The sequence below is a fragment of the Scyliorhinus torazame genome, chromosome 6, assembly GCF_047496885.1.
Source record: "Scyliorhinus torazame isolate Kashiwa2021f chromosome 6, sScyTor2.1, whole genome shotgun sequence".
In the NCBI taxonomy this organism is placed as follows: Eukaryota; Metazoa; Chordata; class Chondrichthyes; order Carcharhiniformes; family Scyliorhinidae; genus Scyliorhinus; species Scyliorhinus torazame.
The window spans coordinates 309,531,323-309,547,067 of record NC_092712.1 but is presented as its reverse complement, the minus strand read 5'-3'; the positions used below and the strand labels follow the sequence as shown (position 1 = coordinate 309,547,067).

The 15,745-nt window shown below is 47.4% G+C and overlaps 1 protein-coding gene across 3 annotated transcripts in view; it reads right to left on the bottom strand.

Annotated features, from left to right (window-relative positions):
* The window catches only part of myripb (myosin VIIA and Rab interacting protein b), a 475,899-nt gene that overhangs the window by 417,510 nt on the left and 42,644 nt on the right, over positions 1-15,745 (bottom strand). The window lies entirely within an intron of this gene.

The window sequence follows — 15,745 nt, the reverse complement described above, 5'->3', positions numbered from 1 at the left end:
ATTTTCATTTCGTGCCTACTGGATTCCGGGAGCACCGAAAGCTTCATCCACCCTGATATGGAAAGGCGCTGCTCCCTCGCGATACACCCTGCCAATCAAAGAATCTCCCTGGCCTCCGGATCCCACTCCGTGGCGATCCGGGGGTACTGTATAATCACGCTCACGGTCCAGGGCGTAGAATTCAGCGGCTTCCGCCTCTACGTCCTCCCTAATCTCTGCGCTGCCCTGCTACTTGGCCTGGACTTCCAATGTAACCTCCAGAGCCTAACCTTGAAATTCGGCGGGCCCCTACCACCCCTTACTGTCCAACTGGCCCTACGGTCCAGCAATCTCCCAGCGTCCTGCTGGCAAGAGGTCCTCCCCAATGCACTGCACTCCATTCGGTCACTACTGTGCACCGCCACTAATGACACACCCAATGAACGAGGTCTCTTTGCCTTCCCCAGGAAGTCCACATCTGGGGTGTCGCTCCCGACGTGGCTCGCAGCTCCAGGACCCGTACTCCTCCGTAGGCACGTCCGACTCCACAAGGTGGACCCTTTGGTAGAAAGGGTGCAGTTGCTCCACGCGAACCCCCAGTATGCCTACGTAGCATACCCCCGACAGCCGCCAGGACACTGTCTCCCTCAGGGACCTGGCACCAGCAGGTCACACGCACGCACACCATCCGTCCTCCCCCTGCCCACACCTGAGGATGAAGAGGATTTCGGCACGCTCCCGGAGTCAACGAGGAATCGCCGCCACCACTGCGTCGCTCCAAGCGGCACATCAAGGCCCCGGACCGACTAAACCTATAACTGGTTCGGGACTGTCTAGCCACTGGACTTCAAAATAAATTTTTTTCTTGCGATACTGTACATTAAACTCAAACTTGCTGTATATACCACCCCCGCCTGACTCAATTTTAACAGGGGGTGAATGTGGTAAACCTCTGTTGTACATATATTAGATGATGTACGGTAAGACACTGTACTACAGGTACAGCGTAGTCCCTGCCTGCTGGCTCCGCCCAGTAGGCGGAGTATAAATGTGTCCCCTCCGTGCAGCAGCCATTTCGCCAGCTGCTGTGGGAGGCCACACATCTTAGAGTAATAAAGCCTCAGTTGTATTCAACTCTCAGCTTTGTCCAATTGATCGTGCATCACCCCACAAATGCGATACTGGGGAACCCGGATGTTTGGCTTATTATGTTGTGATTGCTATTGCCTAATATTTCCCCATGCTTACTTCTCTTATCTGTTCTGGTTCATATCAAGGGCCTATAACAGGTTGCCAATACAATATTGCCTCGTTAGTACTAGCACCCAAGACAAGTTTCTACTGCCATATATCCTGCTGAATGTACTTTCTCTTCAAAAATGTTGTAACTATTAAATATCGCCAGTGGAATAAAAATGGAAACAATAAAATTCAAAGCCGCATTACTAATTGAAACCTAAAAGTTGAGGATCAAAAAAATTATGAATAATAACTTTAAATGTGCTCATTTAACGTTTTATGTATTCTATGGGTGTCACACAAGCAATGTACTAATAGTCAAGCAATATTAGATTCACACCACTGATTAAACTAACAGAAACCAAATGAACGAGTTTTGTACTGCTCTTCGAGAAACTGTCTACGTGATTACAGCTCGTTGCGCTTGTTTCAGCTCAATTTTAATGTCCCTGGACAAACTAACCTAAACAAATATTTTTATTTGAAGGCCAATTCCACCTATGGATGGATAGGCAATAAGCATGGGAGCTGCTTCCCAATAATGAAATGTAATGAAAATCGCTTATTGTCACAAGTAGGCTTCAATGAAGTTACTGTGAAAAGCCCCTCGTCGCCACACTCCGGTGCCTGTTCGGGGAGGCTGGTACGGGAATGGCTTCAAGCATACACTGTTCCTGAGGCACATGTACACATAGAAGTCATAGAATCTCTACAGTATAGGAGGCCATTCGGCCCATTGGGTCTGCACCGACCCTTTGAAACAGTTCCCGACCTAAGCCAACACCCCTCCCTATCCCTGTAGCCACACCTAACCTTTGGACACCAAGGGGCAATTTAACATGGCCAATTGACGCAACCTGCTCATCTTTGGATAGACCAACACATAAGCCATAAAATAGAGAGTGGCACGCAAGGTTTTAAGCTACTTCTTTCCAACCGCAGCAACATTCAGGCCACCTTTTCAACTTTTGAGTTGGCCTCTCCCTCAATAACAGTTCATGTTTGCTCTGCCTCAGGACAGGCCTTTGGCTCATTTTCTGCTTAAGCTTTATCCTGAGCCGTTTTCTTGGCAATTTTTCCTCAGTGGTGTTTAGCCACTGCCTTCCACTCTCAGGTGCAGGGCAAGGAGGCAGGTCCTTTGTACATCTCATATTCTGAACCACACGTTAGCCATCTAGCCAACCGGTCCACTTCATTACCCAATGTCAGCCAGTGTTATTGATGGAGAGACTATAGAAATCATGGGACACTTCCCATATCTCGTTGACTCCCTTTCTCAAACAAACAGTCATTGCTGAAGAGGATATCCAGCACAGAATCGGCTGTGATTCGATAATCCCCATAACAGGACAAACGCTTTCATCCAATTGTTATTGTCACCACCATTGTGTGTGGCAGCGAGATTGGGGTCACCCATCAAAGATTGGAGAATTTCCACCAGCAGTGTCCTCGCAAGATGCTCAAAGTTAAGAGGGAAGTTGGGTGGAAAAGCATCCTCACTGAAAACAACCCCTCCAGTATCACAACCATGATCATGTGACATTAGCTCCACCTGATCCAGACATTGTACCTGGGTGCCAAATAATCAGCTTCCGAAGCAGATCCGCTTCTCCCAATTGAAGGACGGACACCCAATCCCCAAGGGCAGCAGAGGAAATATTTTCTCGGACTGAGTCACTGGAAAGGGAAGAAATGGATGTCGGCGTATGGGAGGAGCTTGCCGCAAACTGTACCCTGGGGCGAACCGCATGTCACCCAACGAGCCCCACCATAGTCGGAAACTGACTGCATAAAGTCTGTTCGAGAGAAGTAAGGAGAGCAGAAGGAGGGAGAGGACAGGTCACTGGCTCGGGAATCCTCACGTCCCTCAGGACAACTCTGGTCCTCTCTTCCCAAAGACTTACGGATCCAGGATTGGCCTGCTGAGTCACCGGAGGGGGACACAAGTCATGAAGCCTGGTGGATGACATCCTGGTTTCGAGTGACTGACACCGTTCACGGTCTCGTGTCCGAACTGCCCAGAGTTTCAACGACAGAGAGATTATTTATTATTTACCACCTGAATTCTAGTACATGTGGAACACATGTGGTTTAATTAGATTGTCTCTTCACCAGACAATCAAAGCCGTTCTGTGGTAAATTCAGACAAATGATGAAACATGAACGAGTACTGAACATAAAAAAGTCTTCTTGGCTTGTATCTTAGTCTACAGAAATGGAATCCAGCAGTACGTCAGGATGTAACATGTTGCCAGGAAGGTCTATCCTTTATCAATGTGACAGTCAAGGCTGGCGAATAATTGTTGAGGAGTCATTCTTGGGACATAGACAGACAGAGAAAACACCATCCCAACATCATGCATAGCCATATATGGTTGCTTTTCAGTAAAAATTGGGGTGGGGGATTTTGTCTAGTTCCCTCGAGCTACGGCGGGGATGGTCTGGGGTAATTTTGAAAAGGTTCGCTAACAAGGTCCCAACCTCTGGCTGGGCAGACAGCCATCCACCCCCCCCCCCCACCGCCCCAGCGGCAGGGAGTTAATTAAGGGTACGAAGGGAGCAATTAACCGGAATTTTCATAGCGTGATCACAGATTGCTGGAGGCAAATGGGGCTCCGTTTTACCTGTAGCTCATCTCCTCACAGGAGGAGAGGACACACTGGGAGGTTGGAGGGTTATTACGAGTTTGAAAACTTATGTTCGAAGGAGCAGAGGGGTCTTATGCAGCACATCGGGGAGAGGGCAAATGAATCATTCGGAGACCACACCCCTGTGGACTGATCCCCAAAATGGGCTCTGCCCGTTATTGATAGGATGCTGTTATCACCAGGAGGTTGAATGGCTCCTCTCATTTCCCACCTCTCGGGGCATCGCTCCTGTTTCTCAGGGGGCTTCTGGCTAACCCGCCCTTTACCCCACCGGTTGTCCCTCGCCACGCAATGTCTGATTGACTCACTCAGAATGAGGAGGCTTGGCTTAGGGTCCAGGCTTGTATTCCCTTATTAAAACAGGCACGCAGAAGTGGGAAACATTAATTGTTTGTTAGGTTTACACAATGATTTTACAAGATCTATTTTTGTCACTGGTTTCTTCACACAAGATTAAAGAGTTGTCAAGTGCTTATTGTTACTGCTACTGATACTTTGGGTTGACATCTCCACTGGTGGGGCTCTCTGTTCTGCCGGAAGTGCATTCCCGCCTAAGGGTTTCCCGGCGGCGTGGGGTAACTACAATAGGAAATCCTATTGGCTTACAGCGGAAACAGGGAATCCCGCTGCTTGCGATGGCTCACCAGCAAGAAATACCGGGGAGCCGGAGAATTCACCCCTATAAATGTCTGCTCCATTTACATGTTTATAGGGTTATTGCAACATCAGTTTTTTAAGAATGTCATGAATGGTTGCTTTTTAAACATTTCCACCCATGCCATTTATGAAAGGGTTCACTGGCTCTCTACAGAGATCATATTGGGTGAATGGGTATGAAAGTGCTATGAGTTGGCATAAACGCCAAGGAGGAGGTAGATAGCTGGGGGCGAAACATGGGTTGGGGCAGGGGGAAATGTTTAGGTGTATGCAGGTCCGAGATTTCTCTAGGAAGGAGGTACAGAGCTTTCCAGCGGCACCGGCCACCATACTGACGACAGGGGGAATGGAGAAGGGGGTGGTGTCAGGCGATTTATGGGGTGATTCTGGGAGAAGATAAGGTATCGCTAGAGGGGATTAAGGCAAAGTGGGAGGAAGGGTTGTGGTGCAAGGTGCTCCACGGGGTGAATGCTTCAACTTTGTGCGCGAGGTTGGGGCTGATACTGTTGAAGGTGGTGTACAGGGCGCACCCCACAAGGGCAAGGGTGAGCCGGCTCTTTGAGGGGGTAGAGAATGTTTGTGAGCGCTGTTCGGGGGGCCCCGCAAATCATGTTCATATGTTTTGGTCCTGTCCAAAGCTGGAGGGGTATTGGAGGGAGGTCTTCAGGGTAATCTCGAAGGTGGCGCACGCGAGACTCAAACCAGGTCCCGTAGAAGCCATATTCAGGGTGTCGGATCGGCCGGGATTGGAAGAGGGTGCGGAAGGAGATGTCTTAGCCTTCGCCTTGCTGATCGCCCGAAGGCGGGTCCCGTTTTGTGTGTGTGTGTGTGTGTGTGTGTGTGTGTGTGTGGGGGGGGGGGGGTCAACTTCTCCGCCCTGTGCCGTGGCAGGGGGGACCTGCTGGAGTTCTTAACGCTTGAGAAAGTGAAGTTCGAGTTGAAGGGAAGGATGGAAGGCTTCTACAACTCATGGGCTTTGTTTATTATGCATTTTCAAGAATTGGATGACATTGAACGATGGGTGGGGGGGTGGGGGGGGGGGGGAAGAGAGGGGTTGGAGTGCATAAGGATTATGAATGGGAAGATGGCAGATTCCTGATTTTTTTTTTGATGTTTGCATTTAAAATTTTGGGGGCTGTTTGGGTGTGGATGTGATAAAGGGATTGTTGGCCAGGGGATTGCCATTGTATTTGTTACTGTTGATTATTTGTTGGTGGGTGTAAATTTGATGAAAATGTGAAAAAGCAGGAGAATAAAAGTATTTTATTAAGAAAGGAGGTGCAGGAGGGCCTGTGCTGGCATGGAGGGCAGTGGACAGGAATTAACACGGGACGCATGGCAAGAACTTTTAACGTTAAGTTTTCAAAAGTTTCCCGCATTCAGAGCATGGTTCATAACACCTCCGCGGAGCCGTGAACCACAAGTCCTGGAGAAGCTGGCCTGACTCAGCGGAAAGGGTGTGGGGCTGGGAAATGCTTACCCCTGCAATGGGTCCAGCAAATCCTGTGCTGACAAAACTTGGGGAAGTCGAGAACTGGGGCAATAATTCTGGAACCTGGTCCCGTCGGCCATTTTCAAATGGTCGTGGGGCCTCCACATCTCCATGAAAATCCAGCCCATTATCACCAGTCCCACGAGCCCCAACTCTGTCGTGAGACCAAACCGAACTGTTCACACCCAGAGGGCAAGGTTAAAATTTCTCCCAGTTCGTCACAACTCCAGTAATTCTTTGACCATTTCCCGCAAGATCCTTGGCTTGTGTCCCAACAGGCCTTGGCATCTTTTCCTTCTTTCAACTAATTGCTCTATCACATTTCTTGGGATGACGATGATGAACCTCTTGCTTTTAACCAATACAGAATATATCACATCTCCAATATACTCCAGATCTGCAAGGACTGAGCAAAGCATCTGGTAACTATCCACAGAATCATAGCATGGTTTACAGCACAGGAGGAGGCCACCCCCTCTACGTCAATTCTCATGCAAGAGGAATTCAGCTAGCCCCACGCTCCTGTCCTTTCCCCATAGGTCTGTAAAGGTTCTCTCTTTTAGATAATTTTGCGATTCGCTTCTGAGAGTAGAGATTTAATCTGCCTCCACCACCCTATCAGGCAGTGCACCCCAGCTCCCAAAAAACTTCTCTTCACATCACTGTTGGCTCCTTCAATCACCTTAAATCTACGCCCTCTGCTTCTTGACCCAGATGCCGATGGGAAGAGTTTCCCCCCCCCGTCTACTCTGTCCAGACCCCTCATGATTTTGAATACCTCTGTAAAATCTCCCGCTCAGTCTTCGCTTCTCCCAAAAACAAATAACCCGAGGCTCACCTCGCATTTAACTATTTTCTTTCTTGCTGATCGATTTGTCGAGCGCTTCAATATTATTTTTAATATCTTTCTGGAGATATCCTCGGCATAATTTTTTCCTGCTTTCATCAGCCTGTTTCCTCATGTAAACTCTCACTTTCCAGATTCACTCAGGAGTAGCACGAGAAAGTCCGGTGGGTCATAACAGCATCGCCGTATTGTTACAGTGCAGAAGGAGGCCATTCAGCCCATTATGTCTCCACCAGAGCTAGGACCCAGCAGCTCGGGCCCCAGTCTGGTGTCTTCCCAAAAATGGCGGTCTGAAAAGAGAACCATGTTGCCAGATGTTTTAAGTGGGCCCGTGAGTCAGCACAGTGGTTCAAATCTGCCAGACTTTGAAAGAAATAACTGGTAAGGATTAAAAGAACAATTGTAAAAAATTACTCAGCCTACTTTTGAATGGGGCGGCACGGTGGTGCAGTGGTCCCGGGTCACTGTCCGTGTGGAGTTTGCACATTCTCCCCGTGTCTGCGTGGGTCTCACCCCCACAACCCCAAAGATGTGCAGCGTAGGTGGATTGGCCCCGCTAAATTGCCCCTTAATTGGGCACTTTAAATTTATGTTAAAAAAATTACTTTTGAATTTACAGAAGATGCGAGAAACTGCTGGCCATGGGCAGCATGGTAGCACAGCGGTTAGCACTGTTGCTTCACAGCGCCAGGGACCCGGGTTCCATTCCCGCCTCGGGTCACGGTCTGTGCGGAGTCTGCACGTTCTCCCCATGTCTGCTTAGTTTCCTCCGGGCGCTCCGGCTTCCTCCCACACGCCCCGAAAGACATGCTGTTAGGTGAATTGGACATTCTGAATTCTCCGTCTGTGTACCCGAACAGGCACGGGAGTGTGACGACTGGGGGCTTTTCACAGTAACTTCATTGCACAGTTAGCGTAAGCCTACTTGTGACGCTAATAGATTGGTGCACTGCATAGTCGTCCCAACATGACCTGCCAGGAAAGCAGATTGACTTCATGATCAGTCACACCGAACGCCCCTTCTCCGAACCCCCTGATTGGCCATAGCTCAGCAGTTACCAGTCTTGCCTCGACTGGGTTCAAATGCCACTCAACTCTCGGGCTGGAATGCAAAAATCAAGCCGACCCTCCCCGCAGTACTGAGGGAGTTCTGCAGTGCCGGGCACTCCCCTCTTTCTGATGGATGAAACATTTTACCAAAGTTCCGGCGGCCCTTTCAGCAAAAGATGCCATGGCATTATTCTGAAGAATGGAGGTTAATTTTTATCCCTCAAGCAAAATCACGAAACGGAGGATTATCTGGTCATTATCATACATGCTGACTGTCAGAGCTATCTGTGCGCAAATTGGCTGCTGCGTTTCCTACACCACATCTGTGATTACATTTCAAAGAAAATGTACTTCATTGGTTAGAAACATCTTTGGTGTGCCCTGGGGCTGTGGAAGGCACTATATAAATGCAAGGGGCTGGTTTAGCACACTGGGCTAAATCGCTGGCTTTGAAAGCAGACCAAGACGGGCCAGCAGCACGGTTCAATTCCCGTACCAACCTCCCCGAACAGGCGCTGGAATGTGGCGACTAGGGGCTTTTCACTAACTTCATTGAAGCCTACTTGCGACAATAAGCAATTATTAATATTATTATTGTCAAAATATCTAGTTTAAAGTAGTGAAAGACAGGTGGCGGTTGTTGCAACTTGCATATCAGTTGGAAGTTAGTTAGCTCAGGGTGGTGGTGGTGGTGGTGGTGGGGGGGGGGGGGGGGGGGGGTTAGTCATGAGATATGGAGGCGCTGGTGTAAGTGAGTCACTGAAGTGATGGGAGAGGCAGAAATGATGAGCAGATGGTCTCTGGTCAGATTAACAATCTGGGATGCGAGCAAAACGCCACGTGTATTCCCAAGGTGCCAAAGCAGGAAGCAAACAGAGATGAACTTGATCAGCAGACCAAGTTGGGAAGCAGGCACATTGTCCGATAAGCGAGGATTGAATTGGGAAAGTGCAGTTTCAATGGAGCTCGGTTTGAGAGACTGAAAAAGGGGAATAAAAACGCGCACGCAGCAGCGTCTAGTGCGAAGGCACCGGTGAAGGACAGCGAGCTGAGTGAAGCACTCCGAGGCATGCAGTTCAAATCCCCGGCGTGCTCTTCATTGAGCATTAGGTGACTCAAATATTTAGATTGGTAAATCAATCGAATTGACTGGCAACCGTTATCAGTGTCAAGTCTGAACCTCTCTCGTATTTCGTCCCTGCAGGGAGTTCCTGATCTCATTTATGAGTGATGAGGGAGCGCAGCAGCCTGTATGAAACTGCAACTAGAACAAACTTTTCACACGCCTGCCAGCAGCTGACAGGAGATAATTGTCTTGGAGCTTTTTAATTCATTCACAGGAGGTGGATGTCGCTGAGCATCACTGGGCTAGGCCAGCATTTATTACTCATCCCCCAATTGCCCTCAAGAATGTGACGCTGAGCCGCCTTCTTAAATCGCTGCAGTCCATGCGGGAGAGGTACACCCACAGCGCTGTTAGGGACGGAGGGCCAAGATTTCAAAAACAGCAATAAAGGACAGGGTTCTCCGTTTGGGAGACTAGACTATGTTCTACCACTGGTGCAGGACTGCGCTGGCTGGGAGTACAAATCCGGAAGGGATTCCCAATCCCAAATTTTTGCATGCCGGGGATTGTGAGGGATTCGCTAGGGAATCATTTTGAGCGGGTGGCCCGATAGCGAGGTCCCGTGGCTGCCGCCTGCAGCGCAATTCAGCCCACCCCCCTTCCCCGGACCCCCAAAGCTCCGGGATGTTCTGGGTCACCCCCTGTCCACCTCCATCCCAGTATGGACCCCCTTCATCTCCCTTCATGGTTGAGTAATTTTGAAGTGGACAGCTGTGATCCCATTTTCTCCTCGACGCTGGTTTCTCCGCCACATTGGGAACCCCGGTGCTGTGCGAAACAGCCCAAATTTCCGAGTCAGGAAGGCGTGTGGCTTGGAGGGGAGCTTGCAGGTGGCAGTGTTCCCAGGCATCTGCTGCCCTGGTCCTTCTAGATGGTTGAGGTTGCAGGTTTGGAAAGTCCCGTCAAAGGACCCATGGTAAACTGCTGCAATGCATCTTGTAAATGGTACGCACGGCTGCGACTGTGCATTGGCGGTGGAGGGAGTGAATGTTGAAGATGGAGGGTGGGTGCCAATCAAGTGGGTTACTTTGTCCTGGATGGTATTCAGCTTGTTGAGTGTTGCTGGGGCTGCACTAATCCGGGCAAGTGGGGAGAATTGCATCACATTCCTAACTCGTCCCTTTTGGTGGTGGACAAGCTTTTTGGGGAGTCGGTTATCTGGTCAACTGTCTTGTCTACAAAACGATGCAAGGTTTGGCACACACAAGTGGGGAGTAAATGATAATTGATGTTGTTTAATTTTAAAATTTGAAAGACTCAAAGAAAATCATCTTTATTTGAAAAAAATCTTGCTGGCCACTTTCCAGAACATTTCTATGTGTTAAAGTTATGTTCTCCAGTTTGCTTTGTTACAATTCCTGTTGATGACAGGACGGGAAGAGCCCAGAATGGAGCCCTGGCTCCAAAGATCACGGGCAGGATTCTGCGTTCCTGAGGCTAAGTGCTGTTCACGATAGGAAAACGGCACGACCCCTCACCGATTCCGGTACGTGGCGAGAACCGGCGCCGTGTGAAACGCCCACGGAACGCGCTGAAAACGGACAGAGAGTGGCTAGGTCCCGGGCCGCGCATGCGCAGGCTGACAACCTGCACCGGTCACGCCGCAAAAAATGGCGCCGGCCATTCTGGAACCCTATCCCGGCAACCGCGATCCCACAGCCCACCCCACGGCCCGAGTAGAAGCCCCCCCCCCCCCGGCCAGCGGCACAGATCCCAGACGAGTGTGCCCGCGCTATCGGGAAATCTGCTTGATGGGAGCAGAGCATCGCGAGTGGGGATGACACGTCAATGGCGCTGAAACGGCACGCAGCACAATGACGGCGGTTTGGAGGGGGTGTAGCATGGTGGACCGGTGTCAAACCGATGCTGGCCCTGATTCCGGTGTCCGAATCCATTCTCCGCCCGATCGCCGATCACTACTAAGGAGAATCCAGCCGCATATTTTTTGTAAAACGTGGAGGAACAAAGTCAGAGGGCTAATTAGTAAACATGAAAAGTTGTGGTATTACGCAATACTCCTGTACTCTTTTCCCCCCCCCCCCTCTGCTTAACACATACACACCGATTTTAAGATTAACACAGATTGTAAAGTACATTTTAAGTTACAATAGTCCCATTAACACAAAGCCCCTTTTAAGTACACAGATTGGCTGTGGTTAAATATGCACATTCCGCTCTGAACCCAGTTAGTGTTTGTGGATTTCTCCTTGAATCCCTCCAGATGATTGTCACACGACAGCTTCCAAACTCCGCTCCCAAAAACACGCTTTAAAATCTTCCCCTACAAGGGCAGCACGGCGGTGCAATGGTTAGCACTGCTGCCTCACGGCGCTGAGGGCCTAGGTTCGATCCCAGGTCACTGTCCGTGTGGAGTTTGCACATTCTACCCGTGTCTGCCGAGGTCTCACCCCCACAACCCAAAAAATGTGCAGGGTAGGCGAATTGGTCACTCTAAATTGTCCCTTAATTGAAAAAAAAAAAAAAAAGAATTGGGTACTCTAAATTTAAAAAAAATCTTCTCTTATAATAATAATGCTTTCCATTCCAAAGTCCAGTCCAAGTTTACCAAATGACACTTTTAAACAAAGTTTCCACATCACTTTCAACAGTGAATCCAGTCCAAGATCTTAAACCAAACTCTTTAGGATTTCATCTCGACTGCTGTACAATCTGCTTACAATTGCTTTAACTCTCAATTCAAATGTATTCAAAATGTATTCAAATAGCATCAGACATTTGATTACCTTTGAAGGCTGCTGTCCCACTTTAAAGCCGGTTACTGAAATTGTCTCGTTAACTCAGAACTCTTTGTTTACTCTTCTTTGAGTTCTTCTGAACAATACCTTGGGTCTCTGTTGTCTTAAACTTTCCTTCTATCCCAATTCCATGGTTATCTGGACTGTATCTTGTTCCTTAGGAAGTCTGTATCTTTGCAACTCTTTGTCCTGCCAGCATCTCCTGGCAGAGTTCAGAACTTCTCAGTCCCTATGTCCCATCGCAACTGCTCTGGCTTTCAATTAAAATGAAGAAAAGCCCTTTTCTCTGGAAAGTGGCCTTTTGTTGCGAAGCAACAACTTACTTGTATTTACTTTTCATGCCATAGCCCCCTCTTGCTGGAACTGAACCAACCCCCACACATACAAAAACCTTTGCCAACATGTATCTCACTATAGGTTTTATCCTTCCAGGCACAGAAACATTCAATTAAACACACTTAAAACTATTGCTTATTTCGATTGTTTATGAATACAAATGTTAATCCTTTAAAAATACATCTTTTCCAAACAAATTACACATAGGAACATAGGAATTGGGAGAAGTCGGCAATTCAGCCCTTCGAGCCTGCTCCGCCATTCAATCAGATCATGGCTGATCTCTTCCTGGTCTCAAATCCACTTCCCCACCTGTTGCTCTTATCATTTTAACTCATTTTGAAATCAAAAATATATCTATCCCTTTCTTGAAACTGTTTAATGACTCAGATTCCACCGTACTATGGGGCAGCGAGTTTCACAAATTCACCACCCTCTGCGAGAAGTAGTTCCTCCTCATCTCAGTTCTAAATCTAACACCCCTCAACCGATGACCATGACCTCTCATTCTAGATTTCTCCACAAGAGGGAACATTTGGTCTACGTTTACTTTATCAAACCAATTTAGTATTTTATACACCTCGATCAGATCCCCTCGCATCCTTCTAAACTCCAGCGAGGACAAGCCCAAATTGTTTAATCTCGCCTCGTATGTCAACCTTTTCATCCCAAAAATCAATCTGGTGAACCTGTTCTGAACTGCCTCCAATGCCACCACATCCTTCCTCAAATAAGGGGATCAAAACGGGACACAATACTCCAGATATGAGCTCACCAACACCCTACACAATTGCAACAGAAGCTCGCTACTTTTATACTCTAGTCTTTTTGCAATAAACGCTAACATTCCATTTGCCTTTTTAATCACTTGCTGTACCTGCATACAGACTTTATGTGATTCATGAACAAAGACATCCAGATACCTCTGCTCAGACGCATCAAATCTGCTTTCCATTTCGATAATAATTTGCCTTCCTATTTCTTCGGCCAAAATGGATAACCACACACCCATCTACATTAAACTTCATCTGCCAAATATTGGCCCAATCTCCTCACCTACTATATCCGTCTGTAAAATCTGTATCTCCTCTTCACTGTCTGCTTTCCCACCTATTTTAGTATCATCCTCAAATTTTGCTACATTACACTCTGTCCCTGCTTGCAGATCACTTATATGTCACATGGTAAATTTGAGCTGCATATCGTTAAAATCGGAATTCATGACCATCTTTAATATCATCATTGGGGGCAATTATAGAAACACAAAACCTTTGAAAGGTCCATGTGGGTTGAGCTATAGTTTTAACACTTTCAGAAACTCGTTACTTTGAGGCATGGTTATTTTACAAATGGACACCGCGGGTAGATTTCCGTGACTAGTCCACGTGGGTGGTAATGCAGGCAGAATTGAGACCCTCAACATACATCAACGAGAGGATATGTTCCATGATTATCCAGTAGCATTGGTTACACTTCCACCACAAAAGGCAAGTGAAGCAATTCAATAGCTTTTCATTAAACGGAGACCAACATCATAAAGGATGTTTCAGTATAATAGCTACAATAATCCAAATCACATTTAAGGTGCATATGGAGGTACCGATATATAAATTCGGAGGAGGAGTAGGTAATTTTTTTACCTTTGCCCCTGCTCTGCCACTTGATTCGATCATGGTTAATCTGATTCTGCCTTCAATTCTACTTTCCGGTCTACACCCCCACGTCCCGGACACACAGATTCCTAATTGACAAATGAGTCTAACTCAGCCTTATAAATATTCAATGACTCAGCCTCCACTGCTCTCTGGGGAAGAGAATTCCACAGACTAATGACTCAGAAATAGTTTAAAAATAAGGGCTGTGCTATTTAAGATTAAGATGAGGTGAACCTGTGTCCCCACAAGGGGAACGTCCTCAAGCACGCACCCAGTCAAATCCTCTCGGTGTCTTGTATGTTTCAATAAGATCGCCTATTGATCTGCTAATCTCCACAATAAATACAGCGCTAATCTATCCAACCTTTCCTCATGAAACAACCCCACCCTTCCAAGGATCAATTGAGTGAACCTTCCCTGAACAACTTCTATTGCAATTACATCCTTAATTCGGGCCAAAACTGTACACTGGACTCCACCTGGTGGTCCCAGCAAAGTCCTGTACAGCTGCAGTAAAACTTCCCTATTTTTCTATTTCATCCCCCTTGCAATAAACCATTTACCTCCCATCACTCGCCCGTGCCTGAATACCAGCTTTTGCGATTCATGCACTTGAACTTCCAGATCCCTCTGTACCACAAGAGTTCTACAATCTCTCTCTATTCAAATAGTGCACCGTTTTTCTACTCTTCCTGCCCAAGTGGACAAGCTCACATTTTCCCACACTATATACTCCCATCTGCCAGATGTCTTTGCCCACTCACTTTGCCTGTCTACATCCCTTTGCAGACCCCTTATGTGCTCTCCACAACTTACTTTCCGAACTGATTAGCAAATTTAGCAACAATACTTTCAGTATTCCACAACCCTCCAGTTGTTGATATTCGAAAAACTATGTTCAACCGAACCCAGTGGGAAGAATTGCGGGTTGGGCCAGAATTCTTACTCCCAAGTTTTTAAACTGGTGTTCCATTTTAAGTTATACGAGGTCAGTTTGGACCAGTGTTCTGACTCCCCATTTTTTACTGCCTTTTCCTTCTGGGAATTGTAAAAGCCATCGAAAGCAGCAGGGACTTGTATCTGTGAAGCAATTATAACAATACACCGTTGCACAAAATAAGATCATAAGACATAGGAGCAGAAGTAGGCCATTCAGCCCATCGGGTCTGCTCCGCCATTTAATGAGATCATGGCTGATCTGATAATCCTCAACTCCACTTTCCTGCCTCATCTCCATAACCCTTAATTCCCTGACTGATTAAAAATCTGTCTGTCTCAGCCTGGAACACACTTAACGACTCAGCCTCTAGAGACCTCTGTGGTAAAGAATTCCACAGATTCACTTTAAATGGGTGACCCCTCAATCTGAAATTATGCCCTCTGATGCTAGACTCTCCTTCAAGGAGGAAACATCCTCTCAGCATCTACCCTGGCAAGCACCCTGAGAATATGATAAGTCTCAGTAAAATCACCTCTTATTCTTCCAAACTCCAATGGGCACAGGCCCAATCTACTCAACCTCTCCTCATAGTTTCCCCCCCCCCCCCCATACCCAGGATCAGTCTAGTGGACCTTCTCTGGACTGCTTCCATTGCCAGAATATATTTCCTTAGATAAGGGGATCAAAACTGTTCACAGTATTCCAGGTGTGGTCTAACTAGTGCCTTGTATAGTTTTAGCAAGACTTCCCTATTTTGATACTCCATCCCCTTTGAAATCAAGGCCAACATTCCTTGGCCTTCCCAATTAACTTCTGAACTTGCATGCTAGCTTGTTCTGATTTATGCACGAGGACCCCCAGATCCCTCTGTGCTGCAGCTTTCTGCAGTCTTTCTCCATTTGAATAATATTCAGCTCCAAATGCAATCGACAAGGAAGTCACAAAAAGCAATGCATGCAACTGCTTCCTGCATACAAGCTCCCGTCTTTGTTACACAGGGTCTTGCAGTTTAAACAACTT